Raw genomic sequence first — 26954 nt, 5'->3', positions numbered from 1 at the left:
AAGATGTTACATTCTAAAAATACCATAACAATTTAAAAATGTATTGGTAGCATAGCTAAAATGTTTCCTTAAGGTACATTTTTGTCCAAGTATGCATATTTGGAAAGTTCAGTGCCAAGATTTAGGGGTTCCTATAGAGTTTTAACTTTTCTGATAGTTGGAACCTAAGACTTGTCTCATACTGTGTGCAACTTATGCATACAGACCAAGAAGAATGAAAAAAACAAAAACCTGCAATTAATTGTTGACCTTTTTGTTTGTCAAAAAGAGCCTATTCTTTTAAGCCACTCATTGTTTCTTAGAAAAAAGCAAGGTAAGAGAAAAACCTGTAATTTCATTTTGACAGTTTTTAATTTGTCAAAATGAGACTTCTTTGTAGCCACTCAAGATTACTTAGACAAAATGGAATCTACAGTATACCCAATATACCACCAAATGGTTGACAGATTACTAAATATGCATAAGTATATATTTTTTGATGGATTTTCAAAAGCAAAATTCACTTGATGCTTTTGACATCAATCAGATAATGGAACCATGGGATTTAAAAGAACCTGAGAAGATGGGCTCATCCGGGATTTGAACCCGGGACCTCTCGCACCCTAAGCGAGAATCATACCAATAGAACAACTAGCCAACTGTTCATGCATTTTCATGTATACTAATGAAATTGGAAGTGAAACTGTTGGAATACATTAGTAAGTATTTTAAAATACTATCAGATAATAGAACTAAGCACTTTTAAAGTGCCTGAGGAAACAGGCTCATCCAGGATATGAACCTGGGGCCTTTTCCACCCAAAGCAAAAATCATACACCCAGACCAACAAGCCACAAGCTAAATAATTTCTTATTCAGATTTTACCATTTTTAAAGTAAAACTCAAATTATGTAATAAAAAAATGCAATAAGCAGGAAAAAAGATGTTACATTCTAAAAATACCATAACAATTTAAAAATGTATTGGTAGCATAGCTAAAATGTTTCCTTAAGGTCAATTTTTGTCCAAGTATGCATATTTGGAAAGTTCAGTGCCAAGATTTAGGGGTTCCTATAGAGTTTTAACTTTTCTGATAGTTGGAACCTAAGACTTGTCTCATACTGTGTGCAACTTATGCATACAGACCAAGAAGAAAGAAAAAAACAAAAACCTGCAATTAATTGTTGACCTTTTTGTTTGTAAAAAAGAGCCTATTCTTTTAAGCCACTCATTGTTTCTTAGAAAAAAGCAAGGTAAGAGAAAAACCTGTAATTTCATTTTGACAGTTTTTAATTTGTCAAAATGAGACTTCTTTGTAGCCACTCAAGATTACTTAGACAAAATGGAATCTACAGTATACCCAATATACCACCAAATGGTTGACAGTTTACTAAATATGCATAAGTATATATTTTTTGATGGATTTTCAAAAGCAAAATTCACTTGATGCTTTTGACATCAATCAGATAATGGAACCATGGGATTTAAAAGAACCTGAGAAGATGGACTCGTCCGGGATTTGAACCCGGGACCTCTCGCACCTTAAGCGAGAATCATACCCCTAGAACAACTAGCCAACTGTTCATGCATTTTCATGTATACTAATGAAATTGGAAGTGAAACTGTTGGAATACATTAGTAAGTATTTTAAAATACTATCAGATAATAGAACTAAGCACTTTTAAAGAACCTGAGGAAACAGGCTAATCCAGGATATGAACCTGGGGCATTTTCCACCCAAAGCAAAAATCATACAACCAGACCAACAAGCCACAAGCTAAATAATTTCTTATTCAGATTTTACCATTTTTAAAGTAAAACTCAAATTATTTAATAAAAAAATACAATAAGCTGGAAAAAAAGATGTTACATTTTAAAAATACCATAACAATTTAAAAATGTATTGGTAGCATTGCTAAAATGTTTCCTTAAGGTAAATTTTGGTCCAAGTATGCATATTTGGAAAGTTCAGTGCCAAGATTTAGGGGTTCCTATAGAGTTTGAACTTTTCTGATAGTTGGAACCTAAGGCTTGTCTCATACTGTGTGCAACTTAAGCATACAGACCAAGAAGAAAGAAAAAAAAAAAACCTGCAATTAATTATTGACCTTTTTGTTTGTCAAAAAGAGCCTATTCTTTTAAGCCACTCATTGTTTCTTAGAAAAAAGCAAGGTAAGAGAAAAACCTGTAATTTCATTTTGACAGTTTTAAATTTGTAAAAATGAGACTTCTTTGAAGCCACTCAAGATTTACTTAGACAAAATGGAATCTACAGTATACCCAATATACCACCAAATGGTTGACAGTTTACTAAATATGCATAAGTATATATTTTTTGATGGATTTTCAAAAGCAAAATTCACTTGATGCTTTTGTCATCATCTGATAATGGAACCATGGGATTTAAAGGAACCGGAGAAGATGGGCTCGTCCGGAATTTTTAACCCAGGACCTCTCGCACCCTAAGCGAGAATCATACCCCTAGACCAACGAGCCAACTGTTCATGCATTTTAATGTATACTAATGAAATTGGAAGTGAAACTGTTGGAATACATTAGTAAGTATTTTAAAATACTATCAGATAATAGAACTAAGCACTTTTAAAGAACCTGAGAAAACAAGCTAATCCAGGTTATGAACCTCGGGCCTTTTCCACCCAAAGCAAAAATCATACACCCAGACCAACAAGCCAAATAATTTCTTATTCAGATTTTACCATTTTTAAAGTAAAACTCAAATTATTTAATAAAAAAATACAATAAGCTGGAAAAAAGATGTTACATTTTAAAAATACCATAACAATTTAAAAATGTATTGGTAGCATAGCTAAAATGTTTCCTTAAGGTAAATTTTTGTCCAAGTATGCATATTTGGAAAGTTCAGTGCCAAGATTTAGGGGTTCCTATAGAGTTTGAACTTTTCTGGTAGTTGGAACCTAAGACTTGTCTTTGTCTCATACTGTGTGCAATTTAAGCATACAGACCAAGAAGAAAGAAAAAAAAAACCTGCAACTAATTGTTGACCTTTTTGTTTGTCAAAAAGAGCCTATTCTTTTAAGCCACTCATTGTTTCTTAGAAAAAAGCAAGCTAAGAGAAAAACCTGTAATTTCATTTTGACAGTTTTTTATTTGTCAAAATGAGACTTCTTGAAGCCACTCAAGGTTACTTAGACAAAATGGAATCTACAGTATACCCAATATACCACCAAATGGTTGACAGTTTACTAAATATGCATAAGTATATATTTTTGATGGATTTTCAAAAGCAAAATTCACTTGATGCTTTTGACATCAATCAGATAATGGAACCATGGGATTTAAAGGAACCGGAGAAGATGGGGTCGTCCGGAATTTTTAACCCGGGACCTCTCGCACCCTAAGCGAGAATCATACCCCTAGACCAACGAGCCAACTGTTCATGCATTTTCATGTATACTAATGAAATAGGAAGTGAAACTGTTGGAATACATTAGTAAGTATTTTAAAATACTATCAGATAATAGAACTAAGCACTTTTAAAGAACCTGAGAAAACAGGCTAATCCAGGATATGAACCTGGGGCCTTTTCCACCCAAAGCAAAAAACATACACCCAGACCAACAAGCCACAAGCTAAATAATTTCTTATTCAGATTTTACAATTTTTAAAGTAAAACTCAAATTATGTAATAAAAAATGCAATAAGCTGAAAAAAAAGATGTTACATTTTAAAAATACCATAACAATTTAAAAATGTATTGGTAGCATAGCTAAAATGTTTCCTTAAGGTAAATTTTTGTCCAAGTATGCATATTTGGAAAGTTCAGTGCCAAGATTTAGGGGTTCCTACAGAGTTTTAACTTTTCTGATAGTTGGAACCTAAGACTTGTCTCATACTGTGTGCAACTTATGCATACAGACCAAGAAGAATGAAAAAAACAAAAACCTGCAATTAATTGTTGACCTTTTTGTTTGTCAAAAAGAGCCTATTCTTTTAAGCCACTCATTGTTTCTTAGAAAAAAGAAAGGTAAGAGAAAAACCTGTAATTTCATTTTGACAGTTTTTAATTTGTCAAAATTAGACTTCTTTGAAGCCACTCAAGATTACTTAGACAAAATGGAATCTACAGTATACCCAATATACCACCAAATGGTTGACAGTTTACTAAATATGCATAAGTATATATTTTTTGATGGATTTTCAAAAGCAAAATTCACTTGATGCTTTTGACATCAATCAGATAATGGAACCATGGGATTTAAAAGAACCTGAGAAGATGGGCTCATCCGGGATTTGAACCCGGGACCTCTCGCACCCTAAGCGAGAATCATACCCCTAGAACAACTAGCCAACTGTTCATGCATTTTCATGTATACTAATGAAATTGGAAGTGAAACTGTTGGAATACATTAGTAAGTATTTTAAAATACTATCAGATAATAGAACTAAGCACTTTTAAAGTACCTGAGGAAACAGGCTCATCCAGGATATAAACCTGGGGCCTTTTCCACCCAAAGCAAAAATCATACACCCAGACCAACAAGCCACAAGCTAAATAATTTCTTATTCAGATTTTACCATTTTTAAAGTAAAACTCAAATTATGTAATAAAAAAATGCAATAAGCAGGAAAAAAGATGTTACATTCTAAAAATACCATAACAATTTAAAAATGTATTGGTAGCATAGCTAAAATGTTTCCTTAAGGTACATTTTTGTCCAAGTATGCATATTTGGAAAGTTCAGTGCCAAGATTTAGGGGTTCCTATAGAGTTTTAACTTTTCTGATAGTTGGAACCTAAGACTTGTCTCATACTGTGTGCAACTTATGCATACAGACCAAGAAGAATGAAAAAAACAAAAACCTGCAATTAATTGTTGACCTTTTTGTTTGTCAAAAAGAGCCTATTCTTTTAAGCCACTCATTGTTTCTTAGAAAAAAGCAAGGTAAGAGAAAAACCTGTAATTTCATTTTGACAGTTTTTAATTTGTCAAAATGAGACTTCTTTGTAGCCACTCAAGATTACTTAGACAAAATGGAATCTACAGTATACCCAATATACCACCAAATGGTTGACAGATTACTAAATATGCATAAGTATATATTTTTTGATGGATTTTCAAAAGCAAAATTCACTTGATGCTTTTGACATCAATCAGATAATGGAACCATGGGATTTAAAAGAAACTGAGAAGATAGGCTCGTCCGGGGTTTGAACCCGGGACCTCTCGCACCCTAAGCGAGAATCATACCCCTAGACCAACGAGCCAACTGTTCATGCATTTTCATGTATACTAATGAAATTGGAAGTGAAACTGTTGGAATACATTAGTAAGTATTTTAAAATACTATCAGATAATAGAACTAAGCACTTTTAAAGAACCTGAGAAAACAGTCTAATCCAGGATATGAACCTGGGGCCTTTTCCACCCAAAGCAAAAATCATACACCCAGACCAACAAGCCACAAGCTAAATAATTTCTTATTCAGATTTTACAATTTTTAAAGTAAAACTCAAATTATGTAATAAAAAAATGCAATAAGCTGGAAAAAAAGATGTTACATTTTAAAAATACCATAACAATTTAAAAATGTATTGGTAGCATAGCTAAAATGTTTCCTTTAGGTAAATTTTTGTCCAAGTATGCATATTTGGAAAGTTCAGTGCCAAGATTTAGGGGTTCCTATAGAGTTTGAACTTTTCTGATAGTTGGAACCTAAGACTTGTCTCATACTGTGTGCAACTTATGCATACAGACCAAGAAGAAAGAAAAAAACAAAAACCTGCAATTAATTGTTGACCTTTTTGTTTGTCAAAAAGAGCCTATTCTTTTAAGCCACTCATTGTTTCTTAGAAAAAAGCAAGGTAAGAGAAAAACCTGTAATTTCATTTTGACAGTTTTTAATTTGTCAAAATTAGACTTCTTTGAAGCCACTCAAGATTACTTAGACAAAATGGAATCTACAGTATACCCAATATACCACCAAATGGTTGACAGTTCACTAAATATGCATAAGTATATATTTTTTGATGGATTTTCAAAAGCAAAATTCACTTGATGCTTTTGACATCAATCAGATAATGGAACCATGGGATTTAAAAGAACCTGAGAAGATGGGCTCGTCCGGGATTTGAACCCGGGACCTCTCGCACCCTAAGCGAGAATCATACCCCTAGAACAACTAGCCAACTGTTCATGCATTTTCATGTATACTAATGAAATTGGAAGTGAAACTGTTGGAATACATTAGTAAGTATTTTAAAATACTATCAGATAATAGAACTAAGCACTTTTAAAGTACCTGAGGAAACAGGCTAATCCAGGATATGAACCTGGGGCCTTTTCCACCCAAAGCAAAAATCATACAACCAGACCAACAAGCCACAAGCTAAATAATTTCTTATTCAGATTTTACCATTTTTAAAGTAAAACTCAAATTATTTAATAAAAAATACAATAGGCTGGAAAAAAAGAAGTTACATTTTAAAAATACCATAACAATTTAAAAATGTATTGGTAGCATAGCTAAAATGTTTCCTTAAGGTAAATTTTTGTCCAAGTATGCATATTTGGAAAGTTCAGTGCCAAGATTTAGGGGTTCCTATAGAGTTTGAACTTTTCTGATAGTTGGAACCTAAGACTTGTCTCATACTGTGTGCAACTTATGCATACAGACCAAGAAGAAAGAAAAAAACAAAAACCTGCAATTAATTGTTGACCTTTTTGTTTGTCAAAAAGAGCCTATTCTTTTAAGCCACTCATTGTTTCTTAGAAAAAAGCAAGGTAAGAGAAAAACCTGTAATTTCATTTTAACAGTTTTTAATTTGTCAAAATGAGACTTATTTGTAGCCACTCAAGATTACTTAGACAAAATGGAATCTACAGTATACCCAATATACCACCAAATGGTTGACAGTTTACTAAATATGCATAAGTATATATTTTTTGATGGATTTTCAAAAGCAAAATTCACTTGATGCTTTTGACATCAATCAGATAATGGAACCATGGGATTTAAAAGAACCTGAGAAGATGGGCTCGTCCGGGATTTGAACCCGGGATCTCTCGCACCCTAAGCGAGAATCATACCCCTAGACCAACGAGCCAACTGTTCATGCATTTTCATGTATACTAATGAAATTGGAAGTGAAACTGTTGGAATACATTAGTAAGTATTTTAAAATACTATCAGATAATAGAACTAAGCACTTTTAAAGAACCTGAGAAAACAGGCTAATCCAGGATATGAACCTGGGGCCTTTTCCACCCAAAGCAAAAAACATACACCCAGACCAACAAGCCACAAGCTAAATAATTTCTTATTCAGATTTTACAATTTTTAAAGTAAAACTCAAATTATGTAATAAAAAATGCAATAAGCTGAAAAAAAAGATGATACATTTTAAAAATACCATAACAATCTAAAAATGTATTGGTAGCATAGCTAAAATGTTTCCTTAAGGTAAATTTTTGTCCAAGTATGCATATTTGGAAAGTTCAGTGCCAAGATTTAGGGGTTCCTATAGAGTTTTAACTTTTCTGATAGTTGGAACCTAAGACTTGTCTCATACTGTGTGCAACTTATGCATACAGACCAAGAAGAATGAAAAAAAACAAAAACCTGCAATTAATTGTTGACCTTTTCTGTTTGTCAAAAAGAGCCTATTCTTTTAAGCCACTCATTGTTTCTTAGAAAAAAGCAAGGTAAGAGAAAAACCTGTAATTTCATTTTGACAGTTTTTAATTTGTCAAAATTAGACTTCTTTGAAGCCACTCAAGATTACTTAGACAAAATGGAATCTACAGTATACCCAATATACCACCAAATGGTTGACAGTTTACTAAATATGCATAAGTATATATTTTTTGATGGATTTTCAAAAGCAAAATTCACTTGATGCTTTTGACATCAATCAGATAATGGAACCATGGGATTTAAAAGAACCTGAGAAGATGGGCTCATCCGGGATTTGAACCCGGGACCTCTCGCATCCTAAGCGAGAATCATACCCCTAGAACAACTAGCCAACTGTTCATGCATTTTCATGTATACTAATGAAATTGGAAGTGAAACTGTTGGAATACATTAGTAAGTATTTTAAAATACTATCAGATAATAGAACTAAGCACTTTTAAAGAACCTGAGAAAACAGTCTAATCCAGGATATGAACCTGGGGCCTTTTCCACCCAAAGCAAAAATCATACACCCAGACCAACAAGCCACAAGCTAAATAATTTCTTATTCAGATTTTACAATTTTTAAAGTAAAACTCAAATTATGTAATAAAAAAATGCAATAAGCTGGAAAAAAAGATGTTACATTTTAAAAATACCATAACAATTTAAAAATGTATTGGTAGCATAGCTAAAATGTTTCCTTAAGGTCAATTTTTGTCCAAGTATGCATATTTGGAAAGTTCAGTGCCAAGATTTAGGGGTTCCTATAGAGTTTTAACTTTTCTGATAGTTGGAACCTAAGACTTGTCTCATACTGTGTGCAACTTATGCATACAGACCAAGAAGAATGAAAAAAACAAAAACCTGCAATTAATTGTTGACCTTTTTGTTTGTCAAAAAGAGCCTATTCTTTTAAGCCACTCATTGTTTCTTAGAAAAAAGCAAGGTAAGAGAAAAACCTGTAATTTCATTTTGACAGTTTTTAATTTGTCAAAGTGAGACTTCTTTGATGCCACTCAAGATTACTTTGACAAAATGGAATCTACAGTATACCCAAATATACCACCAAATGGTTGACAGTTCACTAAATATGCATAAGTATATATTTTTTGATGGATTTTCAAAAGCAAAATTCACTTGATGCTTTTGACATCAATCAGATAATGGAACCATGGGATTTAAAAGAACCTGAGAAGATGGGCTCGTCCGGGATTTGAAGCTGGGACCTCTCGCACCCTAAGCGAGAATCATACCCCTAGAACAACTAGCCAACTGTTCATGCATTTTCATGTATACTAATGAAATTGGAAGTGAAACTGTTGGAATACATTAGTAAGTATTTTAAAATACTATCAGATAATAGAACTAAGCACTTTTAAAGTACCTGAGGAAACAGGCTAATCCAGGATATGAACCTGGGGCCTTTTCCACCCAAAGCAAAAATCATACAACCAGACCAACAAGCCACAAGCTAAATAATTTCTTATTCAGATTTTACCATTTTTAAAGTAAAACTCAAATTATTTAATAAAAAAATACAATAAGCTGGAAAAAAAGATGTTACATTTTAAAAATACCATAACAATTTAAAAATGTATTGGTAGCATAGCTAAAATGTTTCCTTAAGGTAAATTTTTGTCCAAGTATGCATATTTGGAAAGTTCAGAGCCAAGATTTAGGGGTTCCTATAGAGTTTGAACTTTTCTGATAGTTGGAACCTAAGACTTGTCTCATACTGTGTGCAACTTATGCATACAGACCAAGAAGAAAGAAAAAAACAAAAACCTGCAATTAATTGTTGACCTTTTTGTTTGTCAAAAAGAGCCTATTCTTTTAAGCCACTCATTGTTTCTTAGAAAAAAGCAAGGTAAGAGAAAAACCTGTAATTTCATTTTGACAGTTTTTAATTTGTCAAAATGAGACTTATTTGTAGCCACTCAAGATTACTTAGACAAAATGGAATCTACAGTATACCCAATATACCACCAAATGGTTGACAGTTTACTAAATATGCATAAGTATATATTTTTTGATGGATTTTCAAAAGCAAAATTCACTTGATGCTTTTGACATCAATCAGATAATGGAACCATGGGATTTAAAAGAAACTGAGAAGATAGGCTCGTCCGGGGTTTGAACCCGGGACCTCTCGCACCCTAAGCGAGTATCATACCCCTAGACCAACGAGGCAACTGATCATGCATTTTCATGTATACTAATGAAATTGGAAGTGAAACTGTTGGAATACATTAGTAAGTATTTTAAAATACTATCAGATAATAGAACTAAGCACTTTTAAAGAACCTGAGAAAACAGGCTAATCCAGGATATGAACCTGGGGCCTTTTCCACCCAAAGCAAAAAACATACACCCAGACCAACAAGCCACAAGCTAAATAATTTCTTATTCAGATTTTACAATTTTTAAAGTAAAACTCAAATTATGTAATAAAAAATGCAATAAGCTGAAAAAAAAGATGTTACATTTTAAAAATACCATAACAATCTAAAAATGTATTGGTAGCATAGCTAAAATGTTTCCTTAAGGTAAATTTTTGTCCAAGTATGCATATTTGGAAAGTTCAGTGCCAAGATTTAGGGGTTCCTATAGAGTTTTAACTTTTCTGATAGTTGGAACCTAAGACTTGTCTCATACTGTGTGCAACTTATGCATACAGACCAAGAAGAATGAAAAAAACAAAAACCTGCAATTAATTGTTGACCTTTTTGTTTGTCAAAAAGAGCCTATTCTTTTAAGCCACTCATTGTTTCTTAGAAAAAAGCAAGGTAAGAGAAAAACCTGTAATTTCATTTTGACAGTTTTTAATTTGTCAAAATTAGACTTCTTTGAAGCCACTCAAGATTACTTAGACAAAATGGAATCTACAGTATACCCAATATACCACCAAATGGTTGACAGTTTACTAAATATGCATAAGTATATATTTTTTGATGGATTTTCAAAAGCAAAATTCACTTGATGCTTTTGACATCAATCAGATAATGGAACCATGGGATTTAAAAGAACCTGAGAAGATGGGCTCATCCGGGATTTGAACCCGGGACCTCTCGCACCCTAAGCGAGAATCATACCCCTAGAACAACTAGCCAACTGTTCATGCATTTTCATGTATACTAATGAAATTGGAAGTGAAACTGTTGGAATACATTAGTAAGTATTTTAAAATACTATCAGATAATAGAACTAAGCACTTTTAAAGAACCTGAGAAAACAGTCTAATCCAGGATATGAACCTGGGGCCTTTTCCACCCAAAGCAAAAATCATACACCCAGACCAACAAGCCACAAGCTAAATAATTTCTTATTCAGATTTTACAAATTTTAAAGTAAAACTCAAATTATGTAATAAAAAAATGCAATAAGCTGGAAAAAAAGATGTTACATTTTAAAAATACCATAACAATTTAAAAATGTATTGGTAGCATAGCTAAAATGTTTCCTTAAGGTCAATTTTTGTCCAAGTATGCATATTTGGAAAGTTCAGTGCCAAGATTTAGGGGTTCCTATAGAGTTTTAACTTTTCTGATAGTTGGAACCTAAGACTTGTCTCATACTGTGTGCAACTTATGCATACAGACCAAGAAGAATGAAAAAAACAAAAACCTGCAATTAATTGTTGACCTTTTTGTTTGTCAAAAAGAGCCTATTCTTTTAAGCCACTCATTGTTTCTTAGAAAAAAGCAAGGTAAGAGAAAAACCTGTAATTTCATTTTGACAGTTTTTAATTTGTCAAAGTGAGACTTCTTTGATGCCACTCAAGATTACTTAGACAAAATGGAATCTACAGTATACCCAAATATACCACCAAATGGTTGACAGTTCACTAAATATGCATAAGTATATATTTTTTGATGGATTTTCAAAAGCAAAATTCACTTGATGCTTTTGACATCAATCAGATAATGGAACCATGGGATTTAAAAGAACCTGAGAAGATGGGCTCGTCCGGGATTTGAACCCGGGACCTCTCGCACCCTAAGCGAGAATCATACCCCTAGAACAACTAGCCAACTGTTCATGCATTTTCATGTATACTAATGAAATTGGAAGTGAAACTGTTGGAATACATTAGTAAGTATTTTAAAATACTATCAGATAATAGAACTAAGCACTTTTAAAGTACCTGAGGAAACAGGCTAATCCAGGATATGAACCTGGGGCCTTTTCCACCCAAAGCAAAAATCATACAACCAGACCAACAAGCCACAAGCTAAATAATTTCTTATTCAGATTTTACCATTTTTAAAGTAAAACTCAAATTATTTAATAAAAAAATACAATAAGCTGGAAAAAAAGATGTTACATTTTAAAAATACCATAACAATTTAAAAATGTATTGGTAGCATAGCTAAAATGTTTCCTTAAGGTAAATTTTTGTCCAAGTATGCATATTTGGAAAGTTCAGTGCCAAGATTTAGGGGTTCCTATAGAGTTTGAACTTTTCTGATAGTTGGAACCTAAGACTTGTCTCATACTGTGTGCAACTTATGCATACAGACCAAGAAGAAAGAAAAAAAGAAAAACCTGCAATTAATTGTTGACCTTTTTGTTTGTCAAAAAGAGCCTATTCTTTTAAGCCACTCATTGTTTCTTAGAAAAAAGCAAGGTAAGAGAAAAACCTGTAATTTCATTTTGACAGTTTTTAATTTGTCAAAATGAGACTTATTTGTAGCCACTCAAGATTACTTAGACAAAATGGAATCTACAGTATACCCAATATACCACCAAATGGTTGACAGTTTACTAAATATGCATAAGTATATATTTTTTGATGGATTTTCAAAAGCAAAATTCACTTGATGCTTTTGACATCAATCAGATAATGGAACCATGGGATTTAAAAGAAACTGAGAAGATAGGCTCGTCCGGGGTTTGAACCCGGGACCTCTCGCACCCTAAGCGAGTATCATACCCCTAGACCAACGAGGCAACTGATCATGCATTTTCATGTATACTAATGAAATTGGAAGTGAAACTGTTGGAATACATTAGTAAGTATTTTAAAATACTATCAGATAATAGAACTAAGCACTTTTAAAGAACCTGAGAAAACAGGCTAATCCAGGATATGAACCTGGGGCCTTTTCCACCCAAAGCAAAAAACATACACCCAGACCAACAAGCCACAAGCTAAATAATTTCTTATTCAGATTTTACAATTTTTAAAGTAAAACTCAAATTATGTAATAAAAAATGCAATAAGCTGAAAAAAAAGATGTTACATTTTAAAAATACCATAACAATCTAAAAATGTATTGGTAGCATAGCTAAAATGTTTCCTTAAGGTAAATTTTTGTCCAAGTATGCATATTTGGAAAGTTCAGTGCCAAGATTTAGGGGTTCCTATAGAGTTTTAACTTTTCTGATAGTTGGAACCTAAGACTTGTCTCATACTGTGTGCAACTTATGCATACAGACCAAGAAGAATGAAAAAAACAAAAACCTGCAATTAATTGTTGACCTTTTTGTTTGTCAAAAAGAGCCTATTCTTTTAAGCCACTCATTGTTTCTTAGAAAAAAGCAAGGTAAGAGAAAAACCTTTAATTTCATTTTGACAGTTTTTAATTTGTCAAAGTGAGACTTCTTTGATGCCACTCAAGATTACTTAGACAAAATGGAATCTACAGTATACCCAAATATACCACCAAATGGTTGACAGTTCACTAAATATGCATAAGTATATATTTTTTGATGGATTTTCAAAAGCAAAATTCACTTGATGCTTTTGACATCAATCAGATAATGGAACCATGGGATTTAAAAGAACCTGAGAAGATGGGCTCGTCCGGGATTTGAACCCGGGACCTCTCGCACCCTAAGCGAGAATCATACCCCTAGAACAACTAGCCAACTGTTCATGCATTTTCATGTATACTAATGAAATTGGAAGTGAAACTGTTGGAATACATTAGTAAGTATTTAAAATACTATCAGATAATAGAACTAAGCACTTTTAAAGTACCTGAGGAAACAGGCTAATCCAGGATATGAACCTGGGGCCTTTTCCACCCAAAGCAAAAATCATACAACCAGACCAACAAGCCACAAGCTAAATAATTTCTTATTCAGATTTTACCATTTTTAAAGTAAAACTCAAATTATTTAATAAAAAAATACAATAAGCTGGAAAAAAAGATGTTACATTTTAAAAATACCATAACAATTTAAAAATGTATTGGTAGCATAGCTAAAATGTTTCCTTAAGGTAAATTTTTGTCCAAGTATGCATATTTGGAAAGTTCAGTGCCAAGATTTAGGGGTTCCTATAGAGTTTGAACTTTTCTGATAGTTGGAACCTAAGACTTGTCTCATACTGTGTGCAACTTATGCATACAGACCAAGAAGAAAGAAAATAACAAAAACCTGCAATTAATTGTTGACCTTTTTGTTTGTCAAAAAGAGCCTATTCTTTTAAGGCACTCATTGTTTCTTAGAAAAAAGCAAGGTAAGAGAAAAACCTGTAATTTCATTTTGACAGTTTTTAATTTGTCAAAATGAGACTTATTTGTAGCCACTCAAGATTACTTAGACAAAATGGAATCTACAGTATACCCAATATACCACCAAATGGTTGACAGTTTACTAAATATGCATAAGTATATATTTTTTGATGGATTTTCAAAAGCAAAATTCACTTGATGCTTTTGACATCAATCAGATAATGGAACCATGGGATTTAAAAGAAACTGAGAAGATAGGCTCGTCCGGGGTTTGAACCCGGGACCTCTCGCACCCTAAGCGAGAATCATACCCCTAGACCAACGAGCCAACTGATCATGCATTTTCATGTATACTAATGAAATTGGAAGTGAAACTGTTGGAATACATTAGTAAGTATTTTAAAATACTATCAGATAATAGAACTAAGCACTTTTAAAGAACCTGAGAAAACAGGCTAATCCAGGATATGAACCTGGGGCCTTTTCCACCCAAAGCAAAAAACATACACCCAGACCAACAAGCCACAAGCTAAATAATTTCTTATTCAGATTTTACAATTTTTAAAGTAAAACTCAAATTATGTAATAAAAAATGCAATAAGCTGAAAAAAAAGATGTTACATTTTAAAAATACCATAACAATCTAAAAATGTATTGGTAGCATAGCTAAAATGTTTCCTTAAGGTAAATTTTTGTCCAAGTATGCATATTTGGAAAGTTCAGTGCCAAGATTTAGGGGTTCCTATAGAGTTTTAACTTTTCTGATAGTTGGAACCTAAGACTTGTCTCATACTGTGTGCAACTTATGCATACAGACCAAGAAGAATGAAAAAAACAAAAACCTGCAATTAATTGTTGACCTTTTTGTTTGTCAAAAAGAGCCTATTCTTTTAAGCCACTCATTGTTTCTTAGAAAAAAGCAAGGTAAGAGAAAAACCTGTAATTTCATTTTGACAGTTTTTAATTTGTCAAAATTAGACTTCTTTGAAGCCACTCAAGATTACTTAGACAAAATGGAATCTACAGTATACCCAATATACCACCAAATGGTTGACAGTTTACTAAATATGCATAAGTATATATTTTTTGATGGATTTTCAAAAGCAAAATTCACTTGATGCTTTTGACATCAATCAGATAATGGAACCATGGGATTTAAAAGAACCTGAGAAGATGGGCTCATCCGGGATTTGAACTCGGGACCTCTCGCACCCTAAGCGAGAATCATACCCCTAGAACAACTAGCCAACTGTTCATGCATTTTAATGTATACTAATGAAATTGGAAGTGAAACTGTTGGAATACATTAGTAAGTATTTTAAAATACTATCAGATAATAGAACTAAGCACTTTTAAAGAACCTGAGAAAACAGTCTAATCCAGGATATGAACCTGGGGCCTTTTCCACCCAAAGCAAAAATCATACACCCAGACCAACAAGCCACAAGCTAAATCATTTCTTATTCAGATTTTACAATTTTTAAAGTAAAACTCAAATTATGTAATAAAAAAATGCAATAAGCTGGAAAAAAAGATGTTACATTTTAAAAATACCATAACAATTTAAAAATGTATTGGTAGCATAGCTAAAATGTTTCCTTAAGGTCAATTTTTGTCCAAGTATGCATATTTGGAAAGTTCAGTGCCAAGATTTAGGGGTTCCTATAGAGTTTTAACTTTTCTGATAGTTGGAACCTAAGACTTGTCTCATACTGTGTGCAACTTATGCATACAGACCAAGAAGAATGAAAAAAACAAAAACCTGCAATTAATTGTTGACCTTTTTGTTTGTCAAAAAGAGCCTATTCTTTTAAGCCACTCATTGTTTCTTAGAAAAAAGCAAGGTAAGAGAAAAACCTGTAATTTCATTTTGACAGTTTTTAATTTGTCAAAGTGAGACTTCTTTGATGCCACTCAAGATTACTTAGACAAAATGGAATCTACAGTATACCCAAATATACCACCAAATGGTTGACAGTTCACTAAATATGCATAAGTATATATTTTTTGATGGATTTTCAAAAGCAAAATTCACTTGATGCTTTTGACATCAATCAGATAATGGAACCATGGGATTTAAAAGAACCTGAGCTCATCCGGGATTTGAACCCGGGACCTCTCGCACCCTAAGCAAAAATCATACCCCTAGAACAACTAGCCAACTGTTCATGCATTTTCATGTATACTAATGAAATTGGAAGTGAAACTGTTGGAATACATTAGTAAGTATTTTAAAATACTATCAGATAATAGAACTAAGCACTTTTAAAGAACCTGAGGAAACAGGCTAATCCAGGATATGAACCTGGGGCATTTTCCACCCAAAGCAAAAATCATACAACCAGACCAACAAGCCACAAGCTAAATAATTTCTTATTCAGATTTTACCATTTTTAAAGTAAAACTCAAATTATTTAATAAAAAAATACAATAAGCTGGAAAAAAAGATGTTACATTTTAAAAATACCATAACAATTTAAAAATGTATTGGTAGCATTGCTAAAATGTTTCCTTAAGGTAAATTTTTGTCCAAGTATGCATATTTGGAAAGTTCAGTGCCAAGATTTAGGGGTTCCTATAGAGTTTGAACTTTTCTGATAGTTGGAACCTAAGGCTTGTCTCATACTGTGTGCAACTTAAGCATACAGACCAAGAAGAAAGAAAAAAAAAAAAAACCTGCAATTAATTATTGACCTTTTTGTTTGTCAAAAAGAGCCTATTCTTTTAAGCCACTCATTGTTTCTTAGAAAAAAGCAAGGTAAGAGAAAAACCTGTAATTTCATTTTGACAGTTTTAAATTTGTAAAAATGAGACTTCTTTGAAGCCACTCAAGATTTACTTAGACAAAATGGAATCTACAGTATACCCAATATACCACCAAATGGTTGACAGTTTACTAAATATGCATAAGTATATATTTTTTGATGGATTTTCAAAAGCAAAATTCACTTGATGCTTTTGTCATCATCTGATAATGGAACCATGGGATTTAAAGGAACCGGAGAAGATGGGCTCGTCCGGAATTTTTAACCCGGGACCTCTCGCACCCTAAGCGAGAATCATACCCCTAGACCAACGAGCCAACTGTTCATGCATTTTCATGTATACTAATGAAATTGGAAGTGAAACTGTTGGAATACATTAGTAAGTATTTTAAAATACTATCAGATAATAGAACTAAGCACTTTTAAAGAACCTGAGAAAACAAGCTAATCCAGGTTATGAACCTCGGGCCTTTTCCACCCAAAGCAAAAATCATACACCCAGACCAACAAGCCAAATAATTTCTTATTCAGATTTTACCATTTTTAAAGTAAAACTCAAATTATTTAATAAAAAAATACAATAAGCTGGAAAAAAAGATGTTACATTTTAAAAATACCATAACAATTTAAAAATGTATTGGTAGCATAGCTAAAATGTTTCCTTAAGGTAAATTTTTGTCCAAGTATGCATATTTGGAAAGTTCAGTGCCAAGATTTAGGGGTTCCTATAGAGTTTGAACTTTTCTGGTAGTTGGAACCTAAGACTTGTCTTTGTCTCATACTGTGTGCAATTTAAGCATACAGACCAAGAAGAAAGAAAAAAAAAACCTGCAACTAATTGTTGACCTTTTTGTTTGTCAAAAAGAGCCTATTCTTTTAAGCCACTCATTGTTTCTTAGAAAAAAGCAAGCTAAGAGAAAAACCTGTAATTTCATTTTGACAGTTTTTTATTTGTCAAAATGAGACTTCTTGAAGCCACTCAAGGTTACTTAGACAAAATGGAATCTACAGTATACCCAATATACCACCAAATGGTTGACAGTTTACTAAATATGCATAAGTATATATTTTTGATGGATTTTCAAAAGCAAAATTCACTTGATGCTTTTGACATCAATCAGATAATGGAACCATGGGATTTAAAGGAACCGGAGAAGATGGGGTCGTCCGGAATTTTTAACCCGGGACCTCTCGCACCCTAAGGGAGAATCATACCCCTAGACCAACGAGCCAACTGTTCATGCATTTTCATGTATACTAATGAAATAGGAAGTGAAACTGTTGGAATACATTAGTAAGTATTTTAAAATACTATCAGATAATAGAACTAAGCACTTTTAAAGAACCTAAGAAAACAGGCTAATCCAGGATATGAACCTGGGGCATTTTCCACCCAAAGCAAAAATCATACACCCAGACCAACAAGCCACAAGCTAAATAATTTCTTATTCAGATTTTACCATTTTTAAAGTAAAACTCAAATTATTTAATAAAAAAATGCAAAAAGCTGGAAAAAAAGATGTTACATTTTAAAAATACCATAAAAATTTAAAAATGTATTGGTAGCATTGCTAAAATGTTTCCTAAAGGTAAATTTTTGTCCAAGTATGCATATTTGGAAAGTTCAGTGCCAAGATTTAGGGGTTCCTATAGAGTTTGAACTTTTCTGATAGTTGGAACCTAAGGCTTGTCTCATACTGTGTGCAACTTAAGCATACAGACCAAAAAGAAAGAAAAAAAAAAAACCTGCAATTAATTGTTGACCTTTTTGTTTGTCAAAAAGAGCCTATTCTTTTAAGCCACTCAATGTTTCTTAGAAAAAAGCAAGGTAAGAGAAAAACCTGTAATTTCATTTTGACAGTTTTTAATTTGTCAAAATGAGACTTCTTTGAAGCCACTCAAGATTACTTAGACAAAATGGAATCTACAGTATACCCAATATACCACCAAATGGTTTACAGTTTACTAAATATGCATAAGTATATATTTTTTGATGGATTTTCAAAAGCAAAATTCACTTGATGCTTTTGACATCAATCAGATAATGGAACCATGGGATTTAAAAGAACCTGAGAAGATGGGCTCGTCCGGGATTTGAACACAGGACTTCTCGCACCCTAAGCGAGATTCATACCCCTTGACCAACGAGCCAACTGTTCATGCATTTTCATGTATACTAATGAAATTGGAAGTGAAACTGTTGGAATACATTAGTAAGTATTTTAAAATACTATCAGATAATAGAACTAAGCACTTTTAAAGATCCTGAGAAAACAGGCTAATCCAGGATATGAACCTGGGGCCTTTTCCACCCAAAGCAAAAATCATACACCCAGACCAAAAGCCAAATAATTTCTTATTCAGATTTTACCATTTTTAAAGTAAAACTCAAATTATGTAATAAAAAAATGCAATAAGCTGGAAAAAAAGATGTTACATTTTAAAAATACCATAACAATTTAAAAATGTATTGGTAGCATAGCTAAAATGTTTCCTTTAGGTAAATTTTTGTCCAAGTATGCATATTTGGAAAGTTCAGTGCCAAGATTTAGGGGTTCCTATAGAGTTTTAACTTTTCTGATAGTTGGAACCTAAGACTTGTCTCATACTGTGTGCAACTTAAGCATACAGACCAAGAAAGAAAAAAAAAAAAAAACCTGCAATTAATTGTTGACTTTTTTGTTTGTCAAAAAGAGCCTATTCTTTTAAGCCACTCATTGTTTCTTAGAAAAAAGCAAGGTAAGAGAAAAACCTGTAATTTCATTTTGACAGTTTTTTATTTGTCAAAATGAGACTTCTTTGAAGAAACTCAAGGTTACTTAGACAAAATGGAATCTACAGTATACCCAATATACCACCAAATGGTTGACAGTTTACTAAATATGCATAAGTATATATTTTTTGATGGATTTTCAAAAGCAATATTCACTTGATGCTTTTGACATCAATCAGATAATGGAACCATGGGATTTAAAGGAACCGGAGAAGATGGGCTCGTCCGGGATTGGAACCCGGGACCTCTCGCACCCTAAGCGAGAATCATACCCCTAGACCAACGAGCCAACTGTTCATGCATATTAATGTATACTAATGAAATTGGAAGTGAAACTGTTGGAATACATTAGTAAGTATTTTAAAATACTATCAGATAATAGAACTAAGCACTTTTAAAGAACCTTAGAAAACAGGCTCATCCAGGATATGAACCTAGGGCCTTTTCCACCCAAAGCAAAAATCATACACCCAGACCAACAAGCCACAAGCTAAATAATTTCTTATTCAGATTTTACCATTTTTAAAGTAAAACTCAAATTATTTAATAAAAAAATGCAATAAGCTGGAAAAAAAGATGTTACATTTTAAAAATACCATAACAATTTAAAAATGTATTGGTAGCATAGCTAAAATGTTTCCTTAAGGTAAATTTTTGTCAAAGTATGCATATTTGGAAAGTTCAGTGCCAAGATTTAGGGGTTCCTATAAAGTTTTAACTTTTCTGATAGTTGGAACCTAAGACTTGTCTCATACTGTGTGCAACTTAAGCATACAGACCAAGAAGAAAGAAAAAAAAAAAACCTGCAATTAATTGTTGACCTTTTTGCTTGTCAAAAAGAGCCTATTCTTTTAAGCCACTCATTGTTTCTTAGAAAAAAAGCAAGGTAAGAGAAAAACCTGTAATTTCATTTTGACAGTTTTTAATTTGTCAAAATGAGACTTCTTGAAGCCACTCAAGGTTACTTAGACAAAATGGAATTCTACAGTATACCCAATATACCACCAAATGGTTGACAGTTTACTAAATATGCATAAGTATATATTTTTTGATGGATTTTCAAAAGCAAAATTCACTTGATGCTTTTGACATCAATCAGATAATGGAACCATGGGATTTAAAGGAACCGGAGAAGATGAGCTCGTCCGGGATTTTTAACCCGGGACCTCTCGCACCCTAAGCGAGAATCATACCCCTAGACCAACGAGCCAACTGTTCATGCATTTTTATGTATACTAATGAAATTGGAAGTGAAACTGTTGGAATACATTAGTAAGTATTTTAAAATACTATCAGATAATAGAACTAAGCACTTTTAAAGGACCTAAGAAAACAGGCTCATCCAGGATATGAACCTGGGGCCTTTTCCACCCAAAGCAAAAATCATACACCCAGACCAACAAGCCACAAGCTAAACAATTTCTTATTTAGAATTTACCATTTTTAAAGTAAAACACAAATTATGTAATAAAAAAATGCAATAAGCAGGAAAAAAAGATGTTACATTTTAAAAATACCATAACAATTTAAAAATGTATTGGTAGCATAGCTAAAATGTTTCCTTAAGGTAAATTTTTGTCCAAGTATGCATATTTGGAAAGTTCAGTGCCAAGATTTAGGGGTTCCTATAGAGTTTGAACTTTTCTGATAGTTGGAACCTAAGACTTGTCTCATACTGTGTGCAACTTAAGCATACAGACCAAGAAGAAAGAAAAAAAAACAAAAACCTGCAATTAATTGTTGACCTTTTTGCTTGTCAAAAAGAGCCTATTCTTTTAAGCCACTCATTGTTTCTTAGAAAAAAGCAAGGTAAGAGAAAAACCTGTAATTTCATTTTGACAGTTTTTTATTTGTCAAAATGAGACTTCTTGAAGCCACTCAAGGTTACTTAGACAAAATGGAATTCTACAGTATACTCAATATACCACCAAATGGTTGACAGTTTACTAAATATGCATAAGTATATATTTTTTGATGGATTTTCAAAAGCAAAATTCACTTGATGCTTTTGACATCAATCAGATAATGGAACCATGGGATTTAAAGGAACCGGAGAAGATGGGCTCGTCCGGGATTTTTAACCCGGGACCTCTCGCACCCTAAGCGAGAATCATACCCCTAGACCAACGAGCCAACTATTCATGCATTTTCATGTATACTAATGATACTGGAAGTGAAACTGTAGGAATACATTAGTAAGTATTTTAAAATACTATCCGATAATAGAACTAAGCACTTTTAAAGAACCTAAGAAAACAGGCTCATCCAGGATATGAACCTGGGGCCTTTTCCACCCAAAGCAAAAATCATACACCCAGACCAACAAGCCACAAGCTAAATAATTTCTTATTCAGATTTTACCATTTTTAACGTAAAACTCAAATTATGTAATAAAAAAATGCAATAAGCTGGAAAAAAAGATGTTACATTTTAAAAATACCATAACAATTTAAAAATGTATTGGTAGCATAGCTAAAATGTTTCCTTAAGGTAAATTTTTGTCCAAGTATGCATATTTGGAAAGTTCAGTGCCAAGATTTAGGGGTTCCTATAGAGTTTGAACTTTTCTGATAGTTGGAACCTAAGACTTGTCTCATACTGTGTGCAACTTATGCATACAGACCAAGAAGAATGAAAAAAACAAAAACCTGCAATTAATTGTTGACCTTTTTGTTTGTCAAAAAGAGCCTATTCTTTTAAGCCACTCATTGTTTCTTAGAAAAAAGCAAGGTAAGAGAAAAACCCGTAATTTCCTTTTTGACAGTTTTTAATTTGTCAAAATGAGACTTCTTTGAAGCCACTCAAGATTACTTAGACAAAATGGAATCTACAGTATACCCAATATACCACCAAATGGTTGACAGTTTACTAAATATGCATAAGTATATATTTTTTGATGGATTTTCAAAAGCAAAATTCACTTGATGCTTTTGACATCAATCAGATAATGGAACCATGGGATTTAAAAGAACCTGAGAAGATGGGCTCGTCCGGGATTTGAACCCGGGATTTCTCGTACCCTAAGCGAGAATCATACCCCTAGACCAACGAGCCAACTGTTCATGCATTTTCATGTATACTAATGAAATTGGAAGTGAAACTGTTGGAATACATTAGTAAGTATTTTAAAATACTATCAGATAATAGAACTAAGCACTTTTAAAGAACCTGAGAAAACAGGCTCATCCAGGATATGAACCTGCAGCCTTTTCCACCCAAAGTAAAGAATCATACACCCAGACCAACAAGCCACAAGCTAAATAATTTCTTATTCAGATTTTACCATTTTTAAAGTAAAACTCAAATTATTTAATAAAAAAATGCAATAAGCTGGAAAAAAAGATGTTACATTTTAAAAATACCATAACAATTTAAAAATGTATTGGTAGCATAGCTAAAATGTTTCCTTAAGGTGAATTTTTGTCCAAGTATGCATATTTGGAAAGTTCAGTGCCAAGATTTAGGGGTTCCTATAGAGTTTGAACTTTTCTGATAGTTGGAACCTAAGACTTGTCTCATACTGTGTGCAACTTAAGCATACAGACCAAGAAGAAAGAAAAAAAAAAAAACCTCAATTAATTGTTGACCTTTTTGCTTGTCAAAAAGAGCCTATTCTTTTAAGCCACTCATTGTTTCTTAGGAAAAAGCAAGGTAAGAGAAAAACCTGTAATTTCATTTTGACAGTTTTTTATTTGTCAAAATGAGACTTCTTTGAAGCCACTCAAGATTACTTAGACAAAATGGAATCTACAGTATACCCAATATACCACCAAATGGTTGACAGTTTACTAAATATGCATAAGTATATATTTTTTGATGGATTTTCAAAAGCAAAATTCACTTGATGCTTTTGACATCAATCAGATAATGGAACCATGGGATTTAAAGGAACCGGAGAAGATGGGTTCGTCCGGGATTTTTAACCCGGGACCTCTCGCACCCTAAGCGAGAATCATACCCCTAGACCAACGAGCCAACTATTCATGCATTTTCATGTATACTAATGATATTGGAAGTGAAACTGTTGGAATACATTAGTAAGTATTTTAAAATACTATCCGATAATAGAACTAAGCACTTTTAAAGAACCTAAGAAAACAGGCTCATCCAGGATATGAACCTGGGGCCTTTTCCACCTAAAGCAAAAATCATACACCCAGACCAACAAGCCACAAGCTAAATAATTTCTTATTCAGATTTTACCATTTTTAAAGTAAAACTCCAATTATGTAATAAAAAAATGCAATAAGCTGGAAAAAAAGATGTTACATTTTAAAAATACCATAACAATTTAAAAATGTATTGGTAGCATAGCTAAAATGTTTCCTTAAGGTAAATTTTTGTCCAAGTATGCATATTTGGAAAGTTCAGTGCCAAGATTTAGGGGTTCCTATAGAGTTTGAAGTTTTCTGATAGTTGGAACCTAAGACTTGTCTCATACTGTGTGCAACTTAAGCATACAGACCAAGAAGAAAGAAAAACAAAACAAAAACCTGCATTAATTGTTGACCTTTTTGCTTGTCAAAAAGAGCCTATTCTTTTAAGCCACTCATTGTTTCTTAGAAAAAAGCAAGGTAAGAGAAAAACCTGTAATTTCATTTTGACAGTTTTTTATTTGTCAAAATGAGACTTCTTGAAGCCACTCAAGGTTACTTAGACAAAATGGAATTTACAGTATACCCAATATACCACCAAATGGTTGACAGTTTACTAAATATGCATAAGTATATATTTTTTGATGGATTTTCAAAAGCAAAATTCACTTGATGCTTTTGACATCAATCTGATAATGGAACCATGGGATTTAAAGGAACCGGAGAAGATGGGCTCGTCCGGAATTTTTAACCCGGGACCTCTCGCACCCTAAGCGAGAATCATACCCCTAGACCAACGAGCCAACTGTTCATGCATTTTAATGTATACTAATGAAATTGGAAGTGAAACTGTTGGAATACATTAGTAAGTATTTTAAAATACTATCAGATAATAGAACTAAGCACTTTTAAAGAACCTAAGAAAACAGGCTCATCCAGGATATGAACCTGGGGCCTTTTCCACCCAAAGCAAAAATCATACAACCAGACCAACAAGCCACAAGCTAAATAATTTCTTATTCAGATTTTACCATTTTTAAAGTAAAACTCAAATTATTTAATAAAAAAATGCAATAAGCTGGAAAAAAAGATGTTACATTTTAAAAATACCATAACAATTTAAAAATGTATTGGTAGCATAGCTAAAATGTTTCCTTAAGGTAAATTTTTGTCCAAGTATGCATATTTGGAAAGTTCAGTGCCAAGATTTAGGGGTTCCTATAGAGTTTGAACTTTTCTGATAGTTGGAACCTAAGACTTGTCTCATACTGTGTGCAACTTAAGCATACAGACCAAGAAGAAAGAAAAAAAAAAAACCTCAATTAATTGTTGACCTTTTTGCTTGTCAAAAAGAGCCTATTCTTTTAAGCCACTCATTGTTTCTTAGAAAAAAGCAAGGTAAGAGAAAAACCTTTAATTTCATTTTGACAGTTTTTTATTTGTCAAAATGAGACTTCTTTGAAGCCACTCAAGATTACTTAGACAAAATGGAATCTACAGTATACCCAATATACCACCAAATGGTTGACAGTTTACTAAATATGCATAAGTATATATTTTTTGATGGATTTTCAAAAGCAAAATTCACTTGATGCTTTTGACATCAATCAGATAATGGAACCATGGGATTTAAAGGAACCGGAGAAGATGGGCTCGTCCGGGATTTTTAACCCGGGACCTCTCGCACCCTAAGCGAGAATCATACCCCTAGACCAACGAGCCAACTATTCATGCATTTTCATGTATACTAATGATATTGGAAGTGAAACTGTTGGAATACATTAGTAAGTATTTTAAAATACTATCCGATAATAGAACTAAGCACTTTTAAAGAACCTAAGAAAACAGGCTGATCCAGGATATGAACCTGGGGCCTTTTCCACCTAAAGCAAAAATCATACACCCAGACCAACAAGCCACAAGCTAAATAATTTCTTATTCAGATTTTACCATTTTTAAAGTAAAACTCCAATTATGTAATAAAAAAATGCAATAAGCTGGAAAAAAGATGTTACATTTTAAAAATACCATAACAATTTAAAAATGTATTGGTAGCATAGCTAAAATGTTTCCTTAAGGTAAATTTTTGTCCAAGTATGCATATTTGGAAAGTTCAGTGCCAAGATTTAGGGGTTCCTATAGAGTTTGAAGTTTTCTGATAGTTGGAACCTAAGACTTGTCTCATACTGTGTGCAACTTAAGCATACAGACCAAGAAGAAAGAAAAACAAAACAAAAACCTGCATTAATTGTTGACCTTTTTGCTTGTCAAAAAGAGCCTATTCTTTTAAGCCACTCATTGTTTCTTAGAAAAAAGCAAGGTAAGAGAAAAACCTGTAATTTCATTTTGACAGTTTTTTATTTGTCAAAATGAGACTTCTTGAAGCCACTCAAGGTTACTTAGACAAAATGGAATTTACAGTATACCCAATATACCACCAAATGGTTGACAGTTTACTAAATATGCATAAGTATATATTTTTTGATGGATTTTCAAAAGCAAAATTCACTTGATGCTTTTGACATCAATCTGATAATGGAACCATGGGATTTAAAGGAACCGGAGAAGATGGGCTCGTCCGGAATTTTTAACCCGGGACCTCTCGCACCCTAAGCGAGAATCATACCCCTAGACCAACGAGCCAACTGTTCATGCATTTTAATGTATACTAATGAAATTGGAAGTGAAACTGTTGGAATACATTAGTAAGTATTTTAAAATACTATCAGATAATAGAACTAAGCACTTTTAAAGAACCTAAGAAAACAGGCTCATCCAGGATATGAACCTGGGGCCTTTTCCACCCAAAGCAAAAATCATACACCCAGACCAACAAGCCACAAGCTAAATAATTTCTTATTCAGATGTTACCATTTTTAAAGTAAAACTCAAATTATTTAATAAAAAAATGCAATAAGCTGGAAAAAAAGATGTTACATTTTAAAAATACCATAACAATTTAAAAATGTATTGGTAGCATAGCTAAAATGTTTCCTTAAGGTAAATTTTTCTCAAAGTATGCATATTTGGAAAGTTCAGTGCCAAGATTTAGGGGTTCCTATAGAGTTTTAACTTTTCTGATAGTTGGAACCTAAGACTTGTCTCATACTGTGTGCAACTTAAGCATACAGACCAAGAAGAAAGAAAAAAAAAAAACAAACCTGCAATTAATTGTTGACCTTTTTGCTTGTCAAAAAGAGCCTATTCTTTTAAGCCACTCATT

General features: G+C 32.8%; 9 non-coding genes across 9 annotated transcripts; all 9 read right to left on the bottom strand.

The window, feature by feature from the left end:
- Positions 1-5155: 5155 nt before the first annotated feature.
- TRNAP-AGG (transfer RNA proline (anticodon AGG)) lies at positions 5156-5227 on the bottom strand. Its single transcript has one exon. It is a non-coding gene; the product is annotated as a tRNA-Pro (tRNA).
- Positions 5228-6994: 1767 nt separating this feature from the next.
- Positions 6995-7066, bottom strand: TRNAP-AGG (transfer RNA proline (anticodon AGG)). The gene has a single exon. It is a non-coding gene; the product is annotated as a tRNA-Pro (tRNA).
- Positions 7067-9756: 2690 nt separating this feature from the next.
- TRNAP-AGG (transfer RNA proline (anticodon AGG)) lies at positions 9757-9828 on the bottom strand. The gene has a single exon. It is a non-coding gene; the product is annotated as a tRNA-Pro (tRNA).
- Positions 9829-12516: 2688 nt separating this feature from the next.
- TRNAP-AGG (transfer RNA proline (anticodon AGG)) lies at positions 12517-12588 on the bottom strand. The gene has a single exon. It is a non-coding gene; the product is annotated as a tRNA-Pro (tRNA).
- A 1767-nt stretch (positions 12589-14355) lies between these two features.
- TRNAP-AGG (transfer RNA proline (anticodon AGG)) lies at positions 14356-14427 on the bottom strand. The gene has a single exon. It is a non-coding gene; the product is annotated as a tRNA-Pro (tRNA).
- Positions 14428-19854: 5427 nt separating this feature from the next.
- TRNAP-AGG (transfer RNA proline (anticodon AGG)) lies at positions 19855-19926 on the bottom strand. The gene has a single exon. It is a non-coding gene; the product is annotated as a tRNA-Pro (tRNA).
- Positions 19927-20773: 847 nt separating this feature from the next.
- Positions 20774-20847, bottom strand: TRNAP-AGG (transfer RNA proline (anticodon AGG)). The gene has a single exon. It is a non-coding gene; the product is annotated as a tRNA-Pro (tRNA).
- Positions 20848-21697: 850 nt separating this feature from the next.
- TRNAP-AGG (transfer RNA proline (anticodon AGG)) lies at positions 21698-21770 on the bottom strand. The gene has a single exon. It is a non-coding gene; the product is annotated as a tRNA-Pro (tRNA).
- A 3610-nt stretch (positions 21771-25380) lies between these two features.
- On the bottom strand, positions 25381-25453 carry TRNAP-AGG (transfer RNA proline (anticodon AGG)). The gene has a single exon. It is a non-coding gene; the product is annotated as a tRNA-Pro (tRNA).
- Between the last annotated feature and the right edge of the window lie 1501 nt (positions 25454-26954).

Source organism: Pseudophryne corroboree, chromosome 3 (genome assembly GCF_028390025.1).
Source record: "Pseudophryne corroboree isolate aPseCor3 chromosome 3, aPseCor3.hap2, whole genome shotgun sequence".
NCBI lineage: Eukaryota > Metazoa > Chordata > Amphibia > Anura > Myobatrachidae > Pseudophryne > Pseudophryne corroboree.
The sequence above is the reverse complement of the archived record's forward strand: the minus strand, read 5'-3'. Positions and strand labels throughout refer to the sequence as shown.